This window comes from Carcharhinus amblyrhynchos, chromosome 6 (genome assembly GCF_965287045.1).
Source record: "Carcharhinus amblyrhynchos chromosome 6, sCarAmb.v2.hapA, whole genome shotgun sequence".
NCBI lineage: Eukaryota > Metazoa > Chordata > Chondrichthyes > Carcharhiniformes > Carcharhinidae > Carcharhinus > Carcharhinus amblyrhynchos.
This window is the reverse complement of record NC_137329.1, coordinates 22049658-22074322: the sequence shown is the minus strand read 5'-3', so window position 1 is coordinate 22074322 and position 24665 is coordinate 22049658. Positions and strand designations below refer to the sequence as shown.

Genomic DNA, 24665 nt, shown 5'->3' with positions numbered 1-24665 from the left:
GTCACAGTGTCAGATTGCTGTGTAAGAGAACAAAACTATCATTTCACTTTGTCAAGATCCAATGGCCCCATATTCTACAAGATCAGCTATTTTGCCATTTGCACCATGCTTCACACAATAACTTTTAAAAGGACTCCATTGTATAGCTGTTTGAGATGTTCTGAGGTGATGAAAGGTGCTATTTGCTTTTCTTTTGTTTTCTTGCAGGTTTTTCAGAACAACAGTCCAAAAGAAAGTAAGTGAGAGAGAAAGAATAATGCAGAGAAGAAAACAACTTGAGAAACATTGGGGTGAATGTTCAGGTGAATGCTTCCTTTGGGTAGTGGTCCAAGAGCCAGCTAGTTTTCATGGCCAGGCTTCATTGACATACTGTTGTGAAAGTGGGGGAGTGGGTGGGAGGAGAAAGAAGTCATTCCCATGTTTTTAATGCTATTTTGTGAAATTTTCAATGGATTGGCAAAGAACAAAGAAAATTACAACACAGGAACAGGTCCTTCAGCCCTCCAAGCCTGCACTGACCATGCTGCCCGACTTAACTAAAACCCCCTACCCTTGCGGGGACCATATCTCTCCATTCCCATCCTATTCATGATGCCTCTTAAAAGTCACTATTGTATCCACTTCCACTACCTCCACTGGTTGGATCTAGTTCAATCCAACAACAAAGAGGAACAACATTTACATGAAGCTGGATGTTCCAAAAACACTTCACAACCAATTAATTCTCTAAGCTTATGTGTTACCAAATGTTGTCTGGTGGCTTTTAGTGCAGTCCTTGTATGTTGGAAGGATGATGCCGGTAGTGTAATGAACTAAAGCCACTTTACTTTATCAGATAATGTTGAAACACCTGCCCCGGTGCTTGTTTATAAACTATTGCACTGTATTGGTGCACAGTAAACTATGCCAAATAAGTTTCAATTACCAGATAAACCATTTTCTCAATAATGTCAGCTGAGGGATAAATGAGTTAAAAGCCACTGGTCAGAGAACTTTATAGTCCAATAAGAGGGCAGTCAGCTCACTGAATTCATGCTGGCTCCCTCTAGAGCAATCCTGTCATATTCATTCCGCTATTCTATCCCTGTGGCCCTGCAAGTTTATTCCTGTACAGTACTCATCTAATTTCGTGTGGCCCAATAATGAAATCATTGATCATTTCTGCTTCTACCTCACTTGTAGGTAACAAGTTCCAGGTCATTACCACCTGCTGCATAACAAAAATCTGCCTCACATTCCACTATATTTATTGTCCAAAACCTTAAATGTATGTTCCCGAGACCTTCTATCATCGGGAAATGGGAAAAGCTTTACTTTATCAAAACCTGCCATTGCCATGTTTGCCCACTTCTGGTTTACACAAAAAGAACAAAAGAGTCAGGTCAGTACTTTAGTCTATGCAGCTGGAGTTATTGATAATGACACAATAGCTGAGGCAGGAATTTGATGAGATTTCAAACCCTGCCGAGGAGTTCCTCCATTCATTTGATAATATTTTAGCATTCACAAAAATTTTATTATAGAATGGGCAAAATTCAACATGCAAAAACAATATCCATGTGAGCACATCATCAACATGGAATGGATACATTCATCAACAATCCATACAGGCTGGTAAATAATCGCGACTATGGAATTTTGAGGGATCAATTAATTCTGAATTGCATAATACTTGGAGTCATAGATGAAGTTCTGTGAAATCCCCTACAAATAGGAAAAGAACTCTAATTAAGGCAATAAAAATCACGAGACTAACTGACCTCAGAAAGCAAATTGGCATGTTTATTGATGGGGAAAATGATGTTCCTGCTAAATGAAAGTGAGGGAGGCCTTTCAATAAGTCGGCCAGAAGAGGAAAAGTACACCAAAAGAAAAGCCACGGAAATTGGAAAAAGTGTAGCAACCACTATTTTGAAATGCTCTCGGTATGGCGGGAAAAGCCTGAACAAGTGGGAAGCATGTCCATCAGGGGTGACAGAGTGCCACAATGGTAGGCAGTTAGAACATTTTAAAATTGCTGATCTAAAACACAGCGTGAAATAGAAAGGATAACATTAAGATCAAACCACATTCACAAGTGGAAGAACCACAGAAAAAGGAAAGAACTCTCCTACGAGAAATACATGAAACAGAAAATAAATACTAGGGCATTAAACTTGAAGTGGGTGGACACTCTACAGAATTTAAAATTAGACACTGGGACAGGTGTTTCAATCTTATCTGATGAAGTAAAGTGGCTTTAGCACATTATACTACTGGTATCATTCTCCCAACACACAAGGTCCAGGTGGGACAGCACTAAAAAACACTTGGTAAAATACAAGGATAGAGAAACCTCTGTATGCTAGACAGAACCAAGAATCATTGTTATTAAGCAGGAAACCATGCTTGCAATTGAAGCTAATCTATAAGGTTGTGAAGTTGCTGATGATCAGTACACTACTCCGTTCAGGAATAAGTTTCCACAGTTATTTATAGGCTTGAAAAACTGAATACCAAATACGATGTTACACTGAGCGCTGATGCTAAACCAGTTTGCCTCTTTGCACCAAGGAAAATCCCTTACTCACTCTTGGACAAAGTCAAGGGTGAAATTGAACACATACTATGCCAGGGGATTATCTCTCCAGTAACCACACCAGCAAATTGGTGTTCCAGGACAGTCGTGGCTCCAAAGCCAAATGGCTCAATTAGAATCTGTGTGAACTTAACTAAACAAATCAGTTGAATGTGAGATCCACCCAATGGCATCAGTGGATGGGCATCTTGCCAAACCAGCTTAAAGTACCCGATTCTCCAAATTAGATGCACACAGTAGATTTTGGCAGATCCCTCTGGACAAAGAATGCATTTATACAACGCCATTTGGTCATTATTGCTCTAACAGATTGCCATTCGAAATTGTGTCTCTTCTAAAAATAGTGCAGGGAACAATGCCTCAGATCCTAAAAGGCAGGGAAGAAGTAATATGACAGATGGATGACATGCTTGTACACGGCTCCATGACAGAACGTATGACTGCTGAGTGGGAGCAGTTCTGGATGCAGGATGTGGGTTTGATATTGAATAGAAAATGTGAATTTACAAATCCTGTGATTAGATTTCTAGAGCATGTCATGCAAGTGTTGGGAATAACAGCCGACCCATAGAAAATAAAGGTGATTAGAAAGATCCACAACCCAGGAACATTACAGAGCTACAGAGATTCCTATGAATTTGATTTGATTTATTATTGTCGCATGTAATTGTGTACAGTGAAATGTATTGCCAAGTAGACAATTCCTACCAAATTTGGCAGAAAGCAATGAGCCGTTGAGACAACTGTTGAAATCAAATCAACAGCGGCACTAGAATGCAGACCAGAAAATTGCTTTTGTGACGACCAGAAATCTTCTAATTTCTCCTGAAAATGCTACAATCCTGAACAGCTGACCATAGGAACATTGTCTTTAGTCTGGGTGTAGTTTCATTCCCAGTACAAAGAGATGGTAAATGTAAACCAGTTTATTATGCATTAAGATCCCTCACAAACTCAGAGAAAAGGTATACTACAATTGAGAAGGGAGCATTGGCAGCAACCTCGGCATGTGAGAAGTTCTCAGACAACTTGATGGGATTGTGGTTTAAAATTGAAATTGACCATAAGCCATTAATCACTCCTCAGAACTTGAAAAAGATTGTGAAGATGTCATCCGGGGCAGCACAGTGGCACAGTGGTTAGCACTGCTGCCTCACAACACCATGGTCCCAAGTTCTATTCTGGCCTTGGGTCACTGTCTGTGTGGAGTTTGCACATTCTCCCAGCGCCTGTGTGGGTTTCCTCCGGGTGCTCTGGTTTCCTCCCACACTCCAAACATGTGCAGGTTAGATGGATTGGCCATGCTAAATTGCCCTTTAATGTCAAGAGGATTAACAGGGTAAATGTGTGGGTTTACGGGAATAGGGCCTGGATGAGATTGGTGCAGACTCAATGGGCCAAATGACCTCCTTCTGTACTGTAGGATTCTATGATTCTAGTGAATTTTGAATATTGAATTTTTTGATATCTGTAGTGAGCAGCCAAGAGGAAAGAAAACCACTGTCACTCTCCATCTTCCCATCAAGATCGTGGGAGTTTGTGGGATGGATTTATTTGACATTCAAGGCCAGTTATTTACTGCTGTCATTGAATTGGATTGAAAGGAACAGATTGCTCATTCAGAGTGTCTCTGCCAAACATGGCATCCTGAACATTGTGGTGTCAGAAAATGCTCCACAATTTGCGAGGGAATTATTCAACACTTTGTGAAGAAATGTGGATTAATTCATGTGACCAGCTCACCTCAAAATCCTCAAGTAAATGAAGAACGTATTTGTACCATTAAAGACTTGGTGAGGAAGAATGAAGATCTTAACTTCTTTTCATTGGTGAACCTCACCGCTACAGAATGGGTTATCAGCATCAGAGTTGTTAATGGAAAGATGACTGAGAATACAGCTTCCAGCTCTGCAACAGAAACTACATTGAATTATCGCCTCAAATGATCATGAAAGGATGAAAATGCACGAAGAGACACAAACAACCCCAAAATTTCAACTTTAGGCATGGAACATGAGACTTATCAGTGTTGCAAACCAGAAAGTGTGTGGATGCATGACTAACAGAAAGAGGCTTTTTAGAAAGAACTCTGCAACCAAGATCTTACAGAATTAAGACTGGAGCAGGGAAATAGAAGGATAAATAGCAGCCAGTTTTATTCATTCATGGGACATGGGCGTCACTGGCTGGCCAGCATTTATTGCCTATTCCTAGTTGCCCTTAAACTGAGTGGCTGCTAGGCCATTTCAGAGGGAAGTTGAGTGTCAACCACATTGCTGTGGTTCTGGAGTCACACGTAGGCCAGACCAGGTAAGGACAGCAGATTTCCTTCCCTAAAGGACACTAGTGAACCAGATGGGTTTTTCCGACAATCAACAATGGTTTCATGGTCAGTAGATTCTTAATTCGAGATTTTTTTTATTGAATTCAAATTCCACCATCTGCCATGGTAGGATTCGAACCTGGGTCTCCAGACTATTTCTGGATTAATAGGCTATTGATAAGACCCCTAGGCCATCACCTTCACTTAATATATCTTAATATAAGCAAATTTACTGCGGATGCTGGAGCTTTGACAAAGGGTCATCTGGACTCAAAACATCGGCTCTTTTCTCTCCTTACAGATGCTGCCAGATCTGCTGAGATTTTCCAGAATTTTCTTTTTTGGAGCCATCTTAATATCCTTGAAGAAAACCAATAGAAACTTGGGTTTACAATTCAGATCCAGACAGAGACATGGAACCAGAAACAAGACAAAGGTCTATAATCGCTGAGGCGAGGAACACTCACAATGTGAGGGTGCAAAATGTCCTCAACCTCAGAAACATCTGAACAAGATAAAGGAGAATGGTTAATGCACCTCAGAGATTAACCCTGTGAAATTTGAAACCTTGGGGTGGGGGGGGGGACTGCTTGGGGGAGCGGTAGACGAGGGGGATGTATATAGTTGAGATAAAGACTGGGGTCCAGAGTAAATTGTCAACATCAGGAAAACCTGATACTGTTGTAACTATGATGTAATGGCATATGACTAAATAATAGAGATTTGAAGGGAGGAGAAGTCCAACTTCACGCAACATTCCTAAGATGTACATGGAGCTGTAAATAAATAATCATGGTTTTTTGCAAACTACAACTTACTCAGGCAAAATAGGAAAATTCTGAAAAACTCCACCAAGACACCAAACACATGATGAAACAACAATATAACAAGTGATGTCCAATCCAGACATGATCTACGCTCCAGGCATAGTTTCTGAGATGAACAGATGCTTAAGATACAATTTTGTGTAGACTTCTTTCAGATCTCTCCTTGGCCTCTTTTATTCCAAGTAGAGCAACCACAGCTTCTTCAATCAACTCTTGTAGCCAACTCCCTCTCCCTGGTGTCATTCTGGCCAATCTCCTCTGCACTCTCTCAGGGACCCTCACAACCTTCTTTGATTGATTGATTAATTGAGACAGGGATATTTGCCAAAGAACCTCCCTACTCTTCGCATTAACCTATAAAAGCAGACATTCGACCTGAAAGACACTTTGACAACTCAGCACACCATCAGCCCTGTGAGGAAGTGTCAGCCTAGATTAGGTACTCATCCATCTTAGAAGAGAGTGCTACCAACTGAGCAAAGCTGGTAGTAAATGGACAATTCATAAGGGAGTTCTCAGTTTCTGTAATATATTAGGTTCTATATTTCCAATCTCTCTTACTTTGCTGACTGATGACCCCTTAGTCACACTGTACAAAGTCTATGTGTTGAGGTACTTATCCGATGGTGCAATAGAGAAACACAGACATATCTTTATCAGTGCGATACAAATCTGTACAAATAACTTACAAGGTGAATAATTAGTAAAATCACACAAGTTACTGGCAGAATGTCTCACATGAATAAAGTTAGAAGTCATGGCATTCTCTTGGAACTTCCCAACGACATTCAACAACAGAATCTTGGCTACTAATCAGGCCCATTTGCTCGCTTTACATGACCTACTTTATCAACCACAACAACAGGGAATCATTTCCACAGCTCATTCTCAGGTTTATTTTTGAATGTACCAAACAAAGTCTTTTTTCTATTCACCAGATGTGACTTTATAATGTTCTCTTTGAGAGAGAAAGAATAACTCACTCTTATTTCTTTTACTTGGCCCAACCCGATTCTTGGACCATCACCCTGCCTACGAAAGAATGCATTTACACAGAGCCTTTCACTACAAATGATGTAGCCTTGAACTGCCCCATTGCCGGATTGGCAGCAGCGAATCTGTACACGGAAAACTCCACAAACACCAAATCATCTGATTCCTCATTGCTGTCGGATGAGGGAGTTCTGAGGTTCTCCTTCAAAATGGAGCCTTGGGATTGTTTGCAGCAGCCTGAGACAACAGAGAGAGTGCCTCAGCTTAATGTTTCAGATGAAAGATAGCAGATGGGATTTTACAGCTTCGCTTGGGCGAGACTGGAAATTCCCGCCCGAGGTCACTGGAGATTGCAGTTGTCAGACCCTTGCTCAGGGCCAATTCTGTGGATGGCAAGGTGGTAAAGTTCCAGCCAACATCTCTGATGGTGCAGCAGCACTCGTACTCAAGATTAATTGTATCTTAATTCACACATTCGTATAGAATCTCGATAGCAAGGGAAGGTGGGGATGAAAGGTTATGAATAGTAGGAGGGAATGGGGAGTTGTGATGACAATCAGACCAGTCATGTTCTTGAGGGGCCGAGTGGCCTGTTCCTGCTCCTAATTTGTATGTTCATGGGACTTGAACCCACAACCTTCTAACTCTGAGATAAGAGTGTTATCATTTGTAAATATAGAAAGTTGACAGTGTGGAACTTTTTTCAAATTAGTTACCATTTAATAATTGTATTTGGGGAGCAAATCAGCCAAAAGAAGTTTCTTCAAACTATTTTTCAGGCAGGTCCTCTCTTTAGAATGCATCTCTTAGTTTAAGAGTGTGATGCACCATCTAAGTATTGGAGTACAACATTTTAATCCCTCTGATAAATCAGATATATGGCTAAAGTCTCATTTAATGACTGGGATCTTCCAGCCTACCCATTGCTCATTTTCTAATGGCGGAGGCGGCTCACCATTGGTTGCCCACGAGGTTTTCCAGTCCTGCTGAAGTCAATGGCTATTTGCATTGCTCACTAGACATGTGGCCAGAAAACCTGCTGGGGGGCGGGGTGGGGGAGGAGTTGGGGGTGGAAAAACCCAACCAATTAAAATGAAAGTTCCAGTCGAATGAAACACGTCAGACATGAATTGTGGGGATTGTACCATTTCAGGGTTAACACAGAAGGAGGCTTTAGGGTAGAGAGTTCTGGGGAGATGGGGCACAGAGCTGGCTGAGGAGTGATGTGCCTGAGGTGTGCAGATTGTAAAGGGAGTTGGAATAACGAACAGGTCAAGGATAGACTGTTGGAGGAGACTGAAACAACCTTGCATTTGTCTGTGACTTTCCATTGTTGCTTCAGGAAAAATTGAACAGACTGAGGTCTTATTTTCTAGAAATGATAAGGTCAGACAGGTACGTGATAAAAGTTCTCTAAAATGGGGCGGCACAGTGGCACAGTGGTTAGCACTGCTGTCTCACAGTGCCAGGGAGCCGGGTTCGATTCCCGGCTTGGATCATTGTGGAGTTTGCACATTCTCCCTGCGTCTGTGCGAGTTTCCTCCAGATACTCTGGTTTCCTCCAAAGATGTGCAGGTTAAGTGAATTGGCAGTGCTAAATTGCCTGTTAGTGTCAGGGGGACTAGCTAGGTTAAATGCATTGGGTTATGCAGATAGGGCGTGGGTGGGATTGTGGTTGATGCAAACACGATGGGCTGAATGACCTCCTTCTGCACTATAGGATTCTATGAAATGGCTTGCAAGGGTAGAGATAGAAAGCATATAGACCATTTGCAGGTGAGACCAGGACTAAAGGCCACAAGTATAAGATGGTCACTAATAAATCCAATAGGGAAGCCAGGAGAGATAACTTTACTCAGGGAGTATCGAGAATGTGGAAATCACAACCACAAGGACTGGTTGAATTGAATAGGTAGATTGATTTAAGAGGATGTTCAATAAATACATGAGGGAGAGAGGAATAGAAAGATACATTAACAGGAGGAGGCTCAAATGGAGAATAAACACCAATATAGACTGGTGTTGAATGGCTAATTTGCGTGCTATAAATACTGTGTAATTTTTCGTGGGAAGCAGGAGGGTGACAGGAGAAGCAGCTGGTCTTTTGGATGTTCAGCCAATATGGAGTGGACTTGATGGGCTGAATGGCCTCCTCCCCCTCCTATGTTCCATTAAAAATGTCACAAGAGGTGAGAAAGAAGGCAGATTTACAATATTGGTGAAGGAGGAAATGAATGTGGAGATACTGTAGAAACAACATATACACAAAGAAAGAGGCTGATAAAGAGTTAACATAGCAAGAACTCAAATAATAAAAAATAGGTTGTTAAATTAATGAGAGTGAAAGAAAAGCAGATGTCTGAAGACAGACCAATACGGTGAGTAAGGATGCTAAAATTTATGTTGGCTGCTGCTAATTATTTTTCTGCTTGTTCAGTAATTTCATCTTTAATTAAAGCTTCCCTACCAGAATGGAAATATGGAGTATAAAATACAAATACTTCAGAGATGGGTCCAATAGAAGGGTTTTGAGGCAATAGAGAGGGTACAGCACAGATACACTGAAATGCTCCTTGAAGTGAGTAAATGCAAGGAAAGTCTTGAAAAATACGGAATCACTGCAACTCATGGGTGGCACGGTGGCACAGTGCTTAGCACGGCTGCCTCTCAGTGCCAGGGATCCGGGTTCAATTCCAACCTTGTTTGACTGACCGTGTGGAATTGGCACAGACTCTGTCTGTCTGTGTGGGTTTCCTCCAGGTGCTCCAGTTTCTCCCACAGTCCAAAGACATGAAGTTAGGTTGATTAGCCATAGTAAATTGCCCCTTAGTGTCAGGCCGACGAGCAGACTAAATAAATGGCATTATGGGGATAGAACCTAGAAGGGATTGTGGTCAGTGCAGACTCAATGGGCCAAATGGCCTCTTCTGCACTGTCGGGATTTTATGTTTCTATGAACTAATTGAGGAGCCTGGTATTATGACCGAGAGGAATTAGTATGGGTTGGGTTGGAGCAGCTAAGTACCTGAAAAATCAAACTCTGTGAAGGGTGCTGTGGAAATAAGTGCTGAAGGTATTGTTAAAAGTTTTGGAAGTGACAACTTCAAAATTAGAATGGAGATGAGTGACCTTGTGGAAATGTGTTTAATTTGTCATTGTGATGTGCATGAGAGTCTGAAACATATCTCTTTTTAGGACAGGACATGAAGGCTAGGCTAAGAGCTATTGGATGGGAATGTGATGAAAGGCAGCGCTCAGATAAATTAACAAGTGTTTCTGGGGTTTGAGGACTGTGTATGATTGTGCTGCCTAGACACTGGTGGCATTTATATTTTTCACAGGTCAGCACTCCCTGAGACAGCTCCGCAGCGACCGTCTCCCTGGGAGAGCATATTGGAAGTGCCAGCCTACATCCTCCCTTCTCTCAGCACTGGCCCCTTCCACCAGCAGCGCATAGCCTTTCACAGCGACATTGCAGGCTGACTGGCCATTAATTCGCCAACCAGTGTGAAATAAGACCATAAGACACAGGAGCAATCAGCCCATTGAGTCTGCCCCGCCATTCAATCACGGCTGATATGATTCTCATTCCCGTTTTTTCTGCCCTCGCTCCGGAACACTTGATCCCCTTATTGATCAAGAAATCGCGCTCTGGGCCAACCATGGAGTGCTTTTCACTCCCACTTCTTGGCCTGCCCAATGGGTGAATAATTCAGGCCAAAGCATTTATCTGTAACTTTGTACAAATATACATGGCATAGTCCAAGCCATGAGCTAACACCTTGTTTGCTTTGACGCAGGTCTCTGTCCAGTCGTCAACTGACCCTAGTCTCAGTTCATGTGCCTCTTTCTATCATATTGTGACTGGTTCTGTTTTCTAGTCCCACATCAATGCTTGCCATGATAGATAGCCCTATCTTAGTATCTCATCACAAAAGCAGTTTCCCTGACAGTGCCGCATTCCGTCAGCACTAAACAGCTGTGCTAATTAAGGAACCAAAACTGACACTTGTCCTCTAGGCCACTGCTTGCTTCCTTGCTATTCTCTGCGCATATTCTCATCCCGATCTATCAAAGAAAGAACAGTTATAGTGAGAAAGTGGAAGCAGGTTCAGAAGGATTTAGTTGATAGATAGGTGGCGCAGAGGTTAGCACTGCTGCCTCACAGTGCCAGGGACCAGGGTTCAATTCCGGCCTTGGGTGACTGTCTTTGTGGAGTTCGTACGTTCTCCCTGCGATTGTGTGGATGTCCTCCAAGTGCTCCCACAGTCTAAATATGTGCAGGTTAGGTGAATTGATTAAGGTAAATGTGCGGAGCTACTGGGATGGGGCTGAGTGGAGGGCCTGGGTAACATACTGAGTCAATGCAGACTCATCGGGCTGAAAGGCCTTCTTCTGCACTGTAGGGGTTCGACGGTAATTCTATGGTAATGAGCTTTAATGGATGCAAAAAATCAACACATTTCAAAACTCGTCAGGGTTTTAATATATAGTTTCATTGCATAAAATTCTACAATTGGAATATGAACTAATGGAATTTACCTACAGCTTGTTATGGTTCAGGTCAGCAACTCCAAAGTGTTTTATGAAGCCTGCCTAAATCATAAGTTTTGCACCTTGAATTTGGCTGGGATAAGCACGATACATTTCACCTCAAGCATGAATCAAATGACCCACTAGGAAGCTTTTATCAAACAAAGTTCCTCAAGTATGAATCAAATGACCCACTAGGAAGCTTTTATCAAACAAAGTTCCTCAAGTATGAATCAAATGACCCACTAGGGAGCTTTTATTAAACAAAGTTTATTTAAGACTATAGTTAACATGTGTAGCAAGAATATTAGTAATAGCTGCTATCAATGACAAGCAAACCACAATAATGTATAACCCTTAACAGATATATCTAAAATGTTCCAATCAAATCAATGCAATTAATAAAAAAACCCTTTCACAGGTTTAACACAGCAAAGACTAGAGCTTTGCACCTTGGTTTTGCACCTTGAATTTGGCTAGGATGAGCATGAAATGTTACATCTCAAATGACCTACTTTTATCAAAGTTTATTTCAGAATATAATTAACATGTATAGTAAGAATATTAGCAATAACTTTTATCAATTATAAACAAAACAAAACAACCACAATAATGTATAACCCTTAACAAATATATTTGTTATAATACAATAATGTATAACCCTTAATAGATATATCTAAAATGCTCCAATCAAACTAATCTCATAAACAAAACCCTTCCGCAGGATTAACACAGCAAAGACTAATGCTCACATGATACTGGGACTGAGTCGTTTGGATGAATGCTGCAGTTCTCTTGATACACTCACAAATTTGAAGTTGGAACAGCTTCTCAGAATACAGGGAGAGACACTGGTCAAGCAACCAACAGAGATTTTCTCTTCCAGGAAGGTTTTCAGCTTGCCAGCAGAACTTCCTAAAACCAGAGAGAGAGAAAAAGACTACTTTCAGTCTGATGTCCCTTCCAAACTAAAACTAAACAGCATGTCAAAACAGAAAAAGAAAGAGCTCCCATCACCTAGCCTGTAAACATTCTTCCTCCTGACAATGCAGGGTCATTAAACTAATTCCCAAACTAAAAATAATTTAAACCACAGAAATGGGTTTCTAGTAGACAGCTTGGCACAATGAGATAGAACACAGAACATAGAACACTACAGCACAAACAGGCCCTTCGGCCCACAAGTTGCTCCGATCATATCCCTACCTACCAGGCCATAGAACTATCTATAACTCCCAATCCCATTAAATCCCATATACTTATCCAGAAGTCTTTTAAAAGACGCCAGCGAGATCACCTCTACCACCATCGACGGCAGCCGATTCCACTCACTCACCACCCTCTGAGTGAAAAACTTATCCCTGACATCTCTTCTGTACCTACTCCCCAGCACCTTAAACCTGTGTCCTCTCGTAGCAACCATTTCAGCCCTGGGAAATAGCCTCTGAGAATCCACCCTATCTATACCTCTCAACATTTTATAAACCTCTATCAGGTCGCCTTTCAACCTTCGTCTCTCCAGGGAGAAGAGACCTAGCTCCCTCAACCTATCTTCATAAGGCATGCCTCCCAATCCAGGCAACATCCTTGTAAATCTCCTCTACACCCTCTCAATAGCTTCCACATCCTTCTTGTAGTGAGGCGACCAGAACTGTGCACAGTACTCCAAGTGGGGTCTGACAAGAGTCTTATAAAGTTGCAGCATTACCTCCTGACTCCTAAACTCAATCCCTCGATTAAAGAAGGCTAGCACACCATACACCTTCTTGACCACATCCTCCACCTGCGAGGCCAATTTAAGAGTCCTATGGACCTGGACCCCAAGGTCCTTCTGCTTCTCAACACTGCTAAGGCTCCTAACCTTGATATTGTACTCCTTCATCCCATTGGTCCTGCCAAAATGGACCACTACACATTTATCCGCTTTGAAGTCCATCTGTCACTTCTCCGCCCAGTCTTGCATCCTAGCTATGTCACTCTGCAACTTCTGACAACCCTCCAGACTATCCACAACACCACTAACCTTCATGACATCAGCTAAGGCTGTGAGCTACAGAGAACATGATATTAAAAAAAATCTCTTAAAGATGCAATAATGTCACAAACTAAACAAAAGTAGAGGTGATAGAGTTAGTACAGTATGTTTTAAGCAAAGATTGATCAAGTTTTGCGCATTGGGCTAATGCCAGTTCTTTGGTATGTGGCTATTGCGAAGACTCCCTATTTGAACTAGCAATCAGGTATGCAGTGTTTACACTTACCTTCAGTGTGCAGCAGCTGGGTACAAAGTCCAGGGCGGACGGAATGCCCTTTGCTGAGAAACAGGGAGCATACCAGGAGAGTAAACGTGAACTATAATAGTCGCAGTCCACTAGGGAGTGTTCACTCTGAACTACTACACAGGCATGGCAACCCACACCTACAGCACATGTAATTGCAGAATAATGGTACAGTGCCAGCAGAACTAAGGAGAAAGCAAATTCAACAGTAATTTTCAAAAGCAGATTCAACAGTAATTTTCAGAAGGAGAGTAGATAAATAATTGAAGAGGTTTTTTTTTGCAGGGCCCTGGGGAAGGATCAGGGGAGTGGGACAAATTGGATAGCTCTGTCAAAGAGCTGGCACTGATATGATAGGCTAAGTTACCTTCTTCTTTGCTACACCACTCTTTGATTCAAGTCAAGGCTAATCCTGAGGTAGCCCAGTTCCCGTTTCTGGGCAACACTGGAAGCAGGTATGTTCATGTTGTGTGATCTGTAGAATGTGCAGAGATTAGGGGAACTGAAGGGACTTTGCCACTGTCAGGGACAGAATGTCGCTGACTGTTGTTGCATTGGTCTCTTTCAGTTTAGTTCTTGGCCACATTTCCCTTCCCCTTCTCCTGATGTCTGTTTTCCTTTTACAGTTTTCACCTATTTCAGAATGACTGAAGCTCTGATGAACTCAGTAAGCACAGGTCATTTAACCCAACTTATGCCTTTGTTAATTCAAAACCTGACTATTCTAACATATTCCCGGCTGCTCTCAAAATTCTACCCTCCTGTAAATATGAGGTATTCCAAAACTTTGCTGCCCCTGTCTATACTTGCACCACATCCTGTTTGTTTACCTGCCCTGTGCTTCCTGACTTACGCTGACTTCTAAATGGAGTAAATAGTGATGTAGGGTGTGGGGACTTGGAACTCACTGACTGTTGTGGTCGAGGCAGAAACTTTTACTACATCTAAAAAGCACTTGGATGTTCATTAGATGACCTGTGACCTCCAGGACCATGCACTTAATTCAAAAAGGTGGAATTAAACTGCCAGTATGGACACAAGGGCCAAATGGCCTCCTTCTGTGATATAGATTTTCTATGATTTCTCTGACTCCCAGTCCAGCAATGCATTGATTTTAAAATTCCCATCATGTTTTCAAATCCCTCCATAGTCTCTTAAGTTTAAGTTTATTTATTATTGTCACAAGTAGGCTTACATTAACACTGCCGTGAAGTTACTGTGAAAATTCCCTAGTTGCCACACTCCAGCGCCAATTGGAGAACACTGAGTGAGTATTTAGCATGGCCAATGCATCTAACCACACATCTTTCGGACTGTGGAATGAAACCGAAGCACCCGGAGGAAACCCACGCAGACACAGGGAGAATGTGCAGGCTCTTCGCAGGCAGTGACCCAAGCTGGGAATCAAACCCAGGTCCCTGACGCTGTGAGGGCACCATGCCACCCTATCTCTGTAACCTCCTGCAGCCTCACAGCCCTCCAAGATATCTGTACTAATCTAATTCCAGGTTCTTAATTATTCCTGACTTTAATCATTCCACCTTTGGCAGTCGTGTCTTCTACTGCCTGGTCTCCCTCCATAAACTTCTCTGTCCCTCTACTTCACTCCAATCCTTTAAGACGCTCCTTACAACCTACCTCTCTGGCCAAGCTTTTAGTCATTTGTCTGAATATCATCTGATCAAATTTAGTTTTATAACGCTCCTATGAAATAGCTTGAGATGTTCCACTCTCACTTGTAACTTGCGGCCAGGAACCACACAGGATTAGGCAGGAACACTGTCCAGCGTAGGTCTCCAATTGATGTCAATGGCCATGCATCATATTAAATTCATGCCCATCCGTTCCCTGACTGATAGATCATGGTAAAATGGTCACAGGCACTTTCGCCTGGGCTCAACAACCTTTTGTTTAAGGTTCACCCTCTGGTGGAGTCATTTGGCACAAGGAGACAGGGGTCAGCATTTATTTAAACTTTACTCCAGTTGCTGAACTTGGGAATGGTAACATAGCGCGTTATGTGAGTGGACTAGTAATTCAGTGAACTTAGAATAATAACTGGGGGCAGGAGGTCCAAGCCACACCTTAGCTGGTATCAGTGATAGTAATCATGAAACTCACAGATTGTTGGAAAAGTCCTCCTGGGTCACTCATGTACTCTAGGGAAGGAAAACTTCTGACCTTTACCTGATCTGGTCTATACGTGACATTGGATTCATAACTGCTGCCTGAAAAAGTCAAACAAATTCCCTGGTTATAGCAAAACTGCTGCAAAAATGTATACGTGATGTGGAGATGCCAGCGTTGGACTGGGGTGGGCACAGTAAGAAGTTTCACAATACCAGGTTCAAGTCCAACAGATTTATTTAGAATCAGGAGCTTTCAGAGCACTGCTCCTTCATTAGGTGAGTGATGAAGGGGCAGCACTCTGAAGGCTCGTACTTCCAAATAAACCTGTCGGACTTTAACCTGGTGTGAGACTTCTTACTGCAGAACTGTATAATCAGAGCAGAAACTTTGATCTCTGGGCATCCATTATTTATAGGAGTAATCAGAGAACTGGGTGGTGGAAACTGTGATGGCGGCCTTTCCATCAATAATGAGGTTCTGACCTCAGGACAAAGTCACTAACGGATTAATGTTTTTGCTTTACCAGGCACATCCAAAGTCAACACGGCCAAAAGCAACTCAAAGGCACCATTCCTTGGGATAAACCAATCGGGCCTCAAACTGTCTCCAACTCACGACTCTGGAAAAGACGACTGGAAAATGGAAACTAAACAAGAAGCAGCTGGAAATACCCACAAGTCTGTCAGCCTCTGAACAAAAGAAAGGATGGTTTTATGTTGCAGGCACGAGCCTAAGTCAGGATGTTTGAGCTTTTGCAAATTTCCGTTCAAACTTTAAAGTGTTGTAACTAGTACACTGGTTGTAATCTTGTTCTATTACCTTCGATCCTGTGGGGACTTGTGCAGTTGGGAGAAATTAAGTGAAGCTAAACAACACCAACCACATGGGAAGACTTGCATTTATATAGCGCTTTTTGTGACCTCAGGGCGTTCTAAAGCTCTTCGCAGCCAATGAACTGATTTTGGAGATTGCGATGTCCATGTTGTCATACCAAGCACATCAGGTCATTCCTTTTGCTAAATCTATGAACTGTTTATCTCCTGAAGGATTTATATTTGAAAAAGCTGCCTATTTTGACTTGTAGCTGATGGATTTTAATTCTGTCCTTTATTTTTTGGGATCAGTGAAATACATTGAAGCACTCCAATTTATAATCCCTCTCAACCTCGCTAACCACTGTGACGAACGGATGATACATCTGCTCAGGCAGTGGGGGACTTAGTGGTGGCACGGTGGTTAACACTGCTACCTCACAGCGCCAGGGATCTGGATTTGATCCCCACCTAGGGTCACTGCTTGTGTGGAATTTGCACATTCTCCCCGTGTCTACATGGGTTTCCTCTGGGTGCTCCGGTTTTCTCCGACAGTCGGAAAGACGTGCTGGTTAGGTACTTTGGCCATGCTAAATTCTCCCTCAGTGTACCCGAGGAGGCATCAGAGCGTGGCAACTAGAGGATTTTCACAGTTTGCAGTGTTAATGTAAACCTACTTGTAACTAATAAACAAACGTTTTAAAAGCTTTCCATGAATGCAGATTGAAATCATCTATTGTGAAATACTCTGCCCCTCCCCCACCCACCCATTACATCTATCATTCGTAACTGTATAAACATTCCACTCTAACAACAATAACTTGCAATTATGTAGCACCAGACAGTCAAACAAAAACAGACATCCCCTGAGTGCCAATGAAGTGATGTTTTAGCTGGGAGTGTAGCCAGAATCAAGTCCAAGGCACTGTGGGTGACGCAGCTACATGGGGGAGAGATACAAGGAGGACTGGAAGCGTAATGTTGAAAGGTGATTCGATAGTTAAGGGAATAGTATGGGAACTCTGTGACTGCAGATGTGAATCCAGGATGGCATGTTACATCCATGGTGGCAGGGATGTTACTGAATGGTTACTGAGGTGGGGGAGGGGGAAACAATCAAGTCATGTTCCACATTGGTACGAACAACATAGGCAGAAAGGGGTTTGTGGTCCAACCGTGAGAATTTAGCAGCTAGGTAGGAAATTAGCAAGCAGGACCTCAAAAAGCAATAATCTCCCGATTACTCCCATGCACAAGCGAGTATAAGAGGGGAAAGTAGAAGAACGTGTGTCTAGAAAGATGGTACTGGAGGAGGTTTTCATACTCTTGGGACATTGGGACTGGCTTTGGGGGAGACGGGTCCTATGCAAGCTGGAGAGGTTGCAACTAATTATAACCAGGACTGAATTCCTTGCAGTGCAATTTACTGGGGAGGGTTTAAATTAATTTGGCAGGGCTGTGGTAACCAGGAGGAAATATCGGAAAGGAATACCAAGACACACATAATACTGAGAGAGATGGATAGCACCAGAGTCAAGTTTTTAGGTAGGGTCAGAGTAAAGGAGAAAGTAATAAAGTGCAAATCAGTGTTACTGTACGTGTATGTAAATGCTTGGAGTGTGGTTAGTAAGGATGGTGAATTGCAGGTTCAGATTGCCATGGAGAAATATGATGTTTGGCTACAATATAAACTTGGATCAAGGAGGACAATTTTGGATATCAAACGTTGCTGGAATCAAGGTATTGACAAAAGATCGGAAAGGAAGAAATGAGGTGGAGTGTGATATTGATTAAGGGCATGCTGGGGACGAGCATATTTTAGAAAAGTCTGTTTTGCTGATGCTAAGGATCAGAAAAGGTGCAATGATATCACTCAGTGCAGACTATAGGCCACCAATTAGTGGAAAGGAGGTAAAGGAACAAATTTGCTAGGAAATTACAAAGAGGTGCAGGAATTGCAGATAGTTATTATGGGGGACTTTCATTCTTGAAATATAGATTGGGATAGGAGCAGCACAAAGGGCAGAGAGGACAAGAGTTCTAGAGGGTGTTCAGGAAAATTTTCTACTGCAGGACATGCTTCTTGAGAAAGAAGCGGGCCAAATGGATCAAAGATCAATAAGAGAACATTTACAATTAGGGGACAGTGACCATTGTATGATAAAGTTTAAGTTGGCTATGGAAAAGGAAAAGTAACAATCTATAGTTGGAATAATTAACTGTGGGAAAATGAAGTAAGAATGGCAAATAAATTGGAATCAAAAGTTAGCAGAAAAGACAATAGCCAAACAATGGGTGCCTTTAAATAAGAAAGAGTTCAGGAATAGTCAAGATGTATTCCTTTGAAGGAGAAAGGAAAGCTAACACATCCAGAGCTCCCTGGATGACGAAAGAGATAGAGGTTAAGAGGAAGAAGAAAAAGTGTGCTTATAACCGACTTCAGGTGGGTGATAGAGGCTAAATACAGGAGGTTCGGAGGTGAAGTGAAGAAACAAATAAGAGAAGCAAAGAGAGAGTATAAAAAAAGACTGGCAGCTAACATAAAATTCTTCTTTAGGCATTGAATTGTGAAAGAGTAGTAAAAGGAATAGCAAGGCTGATTAAGGATCAAAATATTTGTTTTATTCGTTCGTGGGACATGGATGTCACTGGCTGGCCAACATTTATTGTTCATCCCTAGTCACCCAAGGACAGTTAAGAGTCAACCACATTGCTGTGTAAATTTCCTTCCCTAAAGTTAGTGAACCAGATGTGTTTTTCCCAATATTCGTTTCATGGTCATCAATAGATTGTTAATTCCAGATTTTTTAAATTGAATTCTAATTCCATCATCTGCTGTGTTGGGATTTGAACCCAGGACCTGGAACATTAGTTGAAATTATGGATTAATAGTCTAGCAATAATATCACTAGGCCATGGTCTCCCCCGCTGTTTTGTGAATTGATATAGTCTATTGTATACCATTGCTCAAAATCAAAGTGAAACCTTGTGTCATTTAAAGGGTTGAAGCTCCACAGTAGAATATACTACCTGCCAGGGGTGGTAGTAGAGGCAGGCATAATTTTGTCTTTGAAAAAGCATTTAGACAGTTACATGGGTAAGAAGGGTATAAAAGGATATGGGCCAGATGCGGGCAACTGGGGCTAGTTTAGGGGTTAATAAGAAGGGTGGTATGAATAAGTTGGGCCGAAGTGCCTGTTTCCATGCTGTTAACCTCTATTACTTTATGAGTCTATAAATCCTACCTGTCGATTGTCGGGAAAACTCATCTGGTTCACTAATGTCCCTTAGGGAAAGAAATCTGCCACCCTTAACTGGTCAGGTCTACATGTGACTTCAGAGCCACAGCTATGTGGTTAATTCCTAACTACCCTCCGGCAACTAGGCATGACAATAAATGCTGGCCAGCCAGCGATGGTAGTGCCTCATCAATGAATTTCATTTCCATTGACTTGAAAGGAATCTCAATGCTGAAAGTGATGAGAGGTTTAGACAAGAGAAACTGTTGCCAATGGCTGAACATCTGACGAGAGGTCATTGACGATCGAACCAGAGGCAACAGATGGTTAGGATTTGGAATACATTGTCTGATAGGGAATTCAATTTAATAGTAGCCTCCAGAAAGGAATTGGATAAATACTTGAAGGAGAAAAAAAGTCCAGGGATATAGGGAAAGAGCAAAGACTGTGGGATGAACTGTGCTGTTCTTCAAAAAAGCTGGTCCAGACTCGATGGGCCAAATAGTCTCTCTGTTGAGTCATTTGATGATCCAATGCTTCACCATGTAACAAATAGTTTGGAATTTTTATGCTGTGTCATCTGACATGTTTTTGAGTGCTAACCTCTAAGACGTACAATGATTGAATGGTTCTGAGATATCTTGCAGCCAGATAGGCCTTGCAATGTATAATGACCCATCATGAGTTTGACATTAACTCTGAAACCCCCGGCTAAAGGCAGCGACAGAAATATCATTGTGTCGCACCTGTTGGATTCAATGTCGAACTTTGGATACCCTTTCACACAGTAGTTAGAATTGGCAGTTGTTAAGCGCGTTCAGTTACTCAGGTCTGCAGCTGTCTAGACTGGTCTGGTTACAGCTTATTGCCTCATTAATCTCCTTTTCCTGCCCAAAATCGATGGGAATTCAACCTAGTCTGTCCACCCTCCTGTCTCAGTGTACAGCCTTATTAAATGTGCTCAGTTCTGCTGTCCCACGCCACCACCTAGCCATAAAGAAAGTAAGATAAACTGAGAAAACTGTATGAAATTATTGATCAATTCAGAATGGATTGAGCAGGTGGAACTCTGACCCCTGTGTTCACTCTCTAATTACATAAATCCTCCGTCCTATTCAATCAATGTGGTTGCTTCACAATTCTGTTGCTAGAGCTGTTTGTGTATTGTCAGAGCAGTGCTGTGCTGGCACTTTCATGTCGATCGAGCGAGCAATGACCTGTATTGTGATTATGGATGATGATGATAAAACAGCGAGGCCACGTGACTGGGAGCATAATTGTCTGTAATGAACACAGACTCGGCTGGCTGGATTCAGTTTTCGCAACATAAGCAAACATTTTGGTCGGACTTTACTGAAGATATTTAGCTGTTGGGGTATCAGGCTTTGATTTATTATTACCACACGTATTAGTATACAGTGAAAAGTATTGTTTATTGCACGCTATACAGACAAAGCATACTGTTCATAGAGAAGGAAAGGACCGGCTGCAGAATGTAGTGATACAATCATAGCTAAGAGTGTAGAGAAAAATCAGCTTAATAAAACCAAAAGAGAAAACACTGGAAATTCTCAGCAGGTCTGGCAGCATCTGTAAGGAGAGAAAAGAGCTGACGTTTTGAGTCCAGATTGACAAAGGGTGATCTGGACTTGAAACATCAGCTCTTTTGTCTCCTTACAGATGCTGCCAGACCTGCTAATATTTTCCAGCATTTTCTCTCTTGGTTTCAGATTCCAGCATCCCCAGTAATTTGTTTTTATCAATTTAGTGCAAGGTAGGTCCACTCAAAAGTCTGATGGCAGCAGGGAAGATGGAGTTTAAAAGAGTTAGAATAAAGTTTTAGAAGCATAGAATGAGAGTAAAAGATCGAATTAGAAGCTGTGCTGGGCACAGTTTGCAAGAAGTCATCTCGCTCCAGCGCCATCATGGGAGATCAGGTTTCTCTCAATGGTTAGCACTCTCACAACCCTCTACACCTTCAGAGTCTAAGGTTGTGGGTCCAAGCTCCTCTTCAGAGACCTGAGCGCAACAGTTACGCTGACATTGCAGTGGGACCATTGTATTGACAGAGGAACAAGATCCCGCATGGTGTCACCTTGAAAACAGGTAGGGGAGTTCTCCCCAGTGTCCTCACCAATATCTCTCACCCAGCATTGCAAAGGTACTTCTATTTTGTTCGTTAATACAATGTGGACATCACTGGCAAAGTCAACATTTATTGCCCGTCGCTAATTACTGATGAGAAGGTGTTGATGAGCTGCCATCTTGAAGTGCTACAGTCCATCCAGTATAGCTACAGCCATAGTACTTATACAGAGAGAGTTCCAGGATTATAACTCACTGACTGTGAAAGAATTGCGATATAGTTCTAAATCAGGATGACGTTATTTAGAGGGGAACTTGCATGTGGTGGTGTTCTCATGTGTCCGCTACCCTTCTTCTTCTGGGTGGCAGAGGTCATGGATTCGGAAGATTTTGCCAATGGGAGCCTTGGCAATATGTTGAAACCACTTGGACCCACAACAACATATCACCAGCTCTAACCAACACATAAAATGAGAAGGAAAGGCTATAAGACACAGTTTTTTTTCTTGAGAAAGGAGAAGGTTGACAGGTGACTTAATAGATGTCTTTAAAATTATGGAACACCAGAAAGTGTAAATATAGAGACGTGCCCACTTGGTGTGGAGACCAAAACTGGGGCCATAATTTTATCATCTCGCCCACCACAGAAATCGGAGCGGGCGAAGGGCAGACCTTAGAAATGCCCATTGATCTCGGATGGGATTTTCCGGTTTTGGGAGAAGTGAAGCTGTAAAATCCTGCCCCAGGTGTCACAAATGCATTCAATGATAAAACCAATCGGAAATGTCAGAGAAATCTCTACCCAGAGATTTCTGAGAGGGTGGAACTCACAACCACAGAGAGTAGTCAAGGCACATATCAAAATGCATTTAAGGGGAAGGTGGATGATCACAGGAGGGAGAAAGGAATAGAAGGATTTGGTAGTGAGGGTAAATGAAGAGTAGCAGGAGGACACTCCTGGGGAGCAAAGTCACCAGTTGGGCCGAGTGAACTGTGTGGTAAAATTTTGTTAAACCAAACTAGCTGACCACAATAATAAAGCAAGTTCCCAAAACCCAATCCAAGGTAAGTTTAATGCAAACAAACATACAAGTGATGACAGATAAGGAAAGACCATCTGGTCCATCCAACCTGCCCCACACACTAATAATGTCAAAATATATATACTCTGCACCCCAGGCTTATGGTGTCCAGGGAAAGGTGAAACACCAGGTAAAAACCACGGGGATAGAAAAACTGGGAATCCCTCACTGATCTAATGTGCATTAGGGAAGGAAATCTGCCATCCTTGCCTGGTCTGGCCTACATGTGACTTCAGCGTCAGAGCAATGTGTTTGACTCTCAACTGCCCTTCAAGAGCAACTAGGGATGGGCAATAAATGCTGGCCAGCCAGCGACATCCACGTCCTATGAATGAATTTTTAAAAATCCCCTTAAACCTTTGAAACTGGCCCAGGAGACCCCACAGGCACTGATTGGACAACAATTATTCAATCTTATTCAGAGTCACAATATCTTTAACATCTCTGCAATGTAAAGATTTATTATTATTTGGTTTATCCTCATTTGATTAAAAATGACAAAATAGCCACTCATCGACTTCCTTCGAAGTGTTCGGAGGGGCTGGACTACCCGGGCAGGATTCTTGTTTTTAATTCGCTGACAGAAATGGCACTTTTACACACGTAGTACTCACTTTGTTCCATTAGATGGGGCTGTTGAATGGCCAAAATAGCACCCCCTGCTGACAGAATGGCAGTACGATGATTTTAGGGATGTCATTGATAAATAGATGTACTGTACCCATACAATCTCCATGATGCCAAGTGCCCTTATAAATAACGGAGTCCCAGTTGCCATATTAGGAGTGAATAGGCAAGTCAAGCTCTGGACAAATGCTAAGTGATGCATTTTGGAGGATCAAATTTAGATGTGAATTATACTGTAAATGGCGGAACCATGAGGAACATTAACATACAGAGGGATCTGGGCATACAACTCCACAGTTCTCTAAAAGTGGCAATGTCAGTGACACTTTTGTGCTTTCATCGTCTTGGACAATGAGTACAGTGTTGGCAAATCGTGTTGCAGCTACGTAAAACCTTACCAGGCCGCATTCGGAGTATTGCATACAGTTCTGGTCACCAGAAGAGCATGGAAGTTTTGGAGAGAGCGCTAAGAAGGTTCACCAGGATGTTGTCTGGTCTCAAGGGCATTGGCTATGAGGAGAGAGTGATTAAAATAAGATTGTTTTCTTTGGAAAGACGGAGGCTGAGAGGAGGCCTGAAAGAAGTTTACAAAATTACATGAGGCATAGACAGGGTGGGTAGTCAGAAGCTTTTTTCCCAGCTTGGAAGAGTCAATTACAAGGGGCACAGGTTCAAGGTGAGAGGGGGAAGTTTTAAGGGAGATGTGCGGGAAATGCCTTTCATGCAGAGAGTGGTGGGATGTGCTGCCAGAGGAGGTGGTGGAAGCAGGCACATTCACAACATTTAAGAGGCATCTGGATGGGTACATGGATAAGGAGGGAATAGAGGGATACAGACCAGGTAAGAGCAGAAAGAACTTTTTTTAGTTTAGCTAGGGCGTCATGATCGGCTCGGAGTTGCTGTACCTTTCTTTGCTGTTTGTTGGAAGAACCTTCTGTTTGAAACTCTCTGAAACCTTTGCTGTATTGATTGAACTAATGAGTTTACACTGTGATGCAGGCAGTGACTGACCGTTGCCATGTAAACAATAACTGCTGGCAGATTTATACTTGGTCAGGTCACCAGCTGCATCATTGCTACCTTCCCTCCCTTCCCCCACCATCACCCTGTCCTCCTCCACCCCACCCTGACAATGACCAAGGGCAGTGTGAGATGCT

At 42.4% G+C, this 24665-nt stretch overlaps 1 long non-coding RNA gene across 1 annotated transcript in view; it reads left to right on the top strand.

Moving 5' to 3' along the window:
- LOC145343745 (uncharacterized) overlaps positions 1-16893 on the top strand; it is a 57040-nt gene extending 40147 nt beyond the window's left edge. Inside the window, exons 2-3 of the long non-coding RNA XR_013886793.1 lie at positions 208-302; positions 16190-16893. This is a non-coding gene — a long non-coding RNA (uncharacterized LOC145343745). The remainder of the gene's footprint in view (positions 1-207; positions 303-16189) is intronic.
- Positions 16894-24665: the final 7772 nt, after the last annotated feature.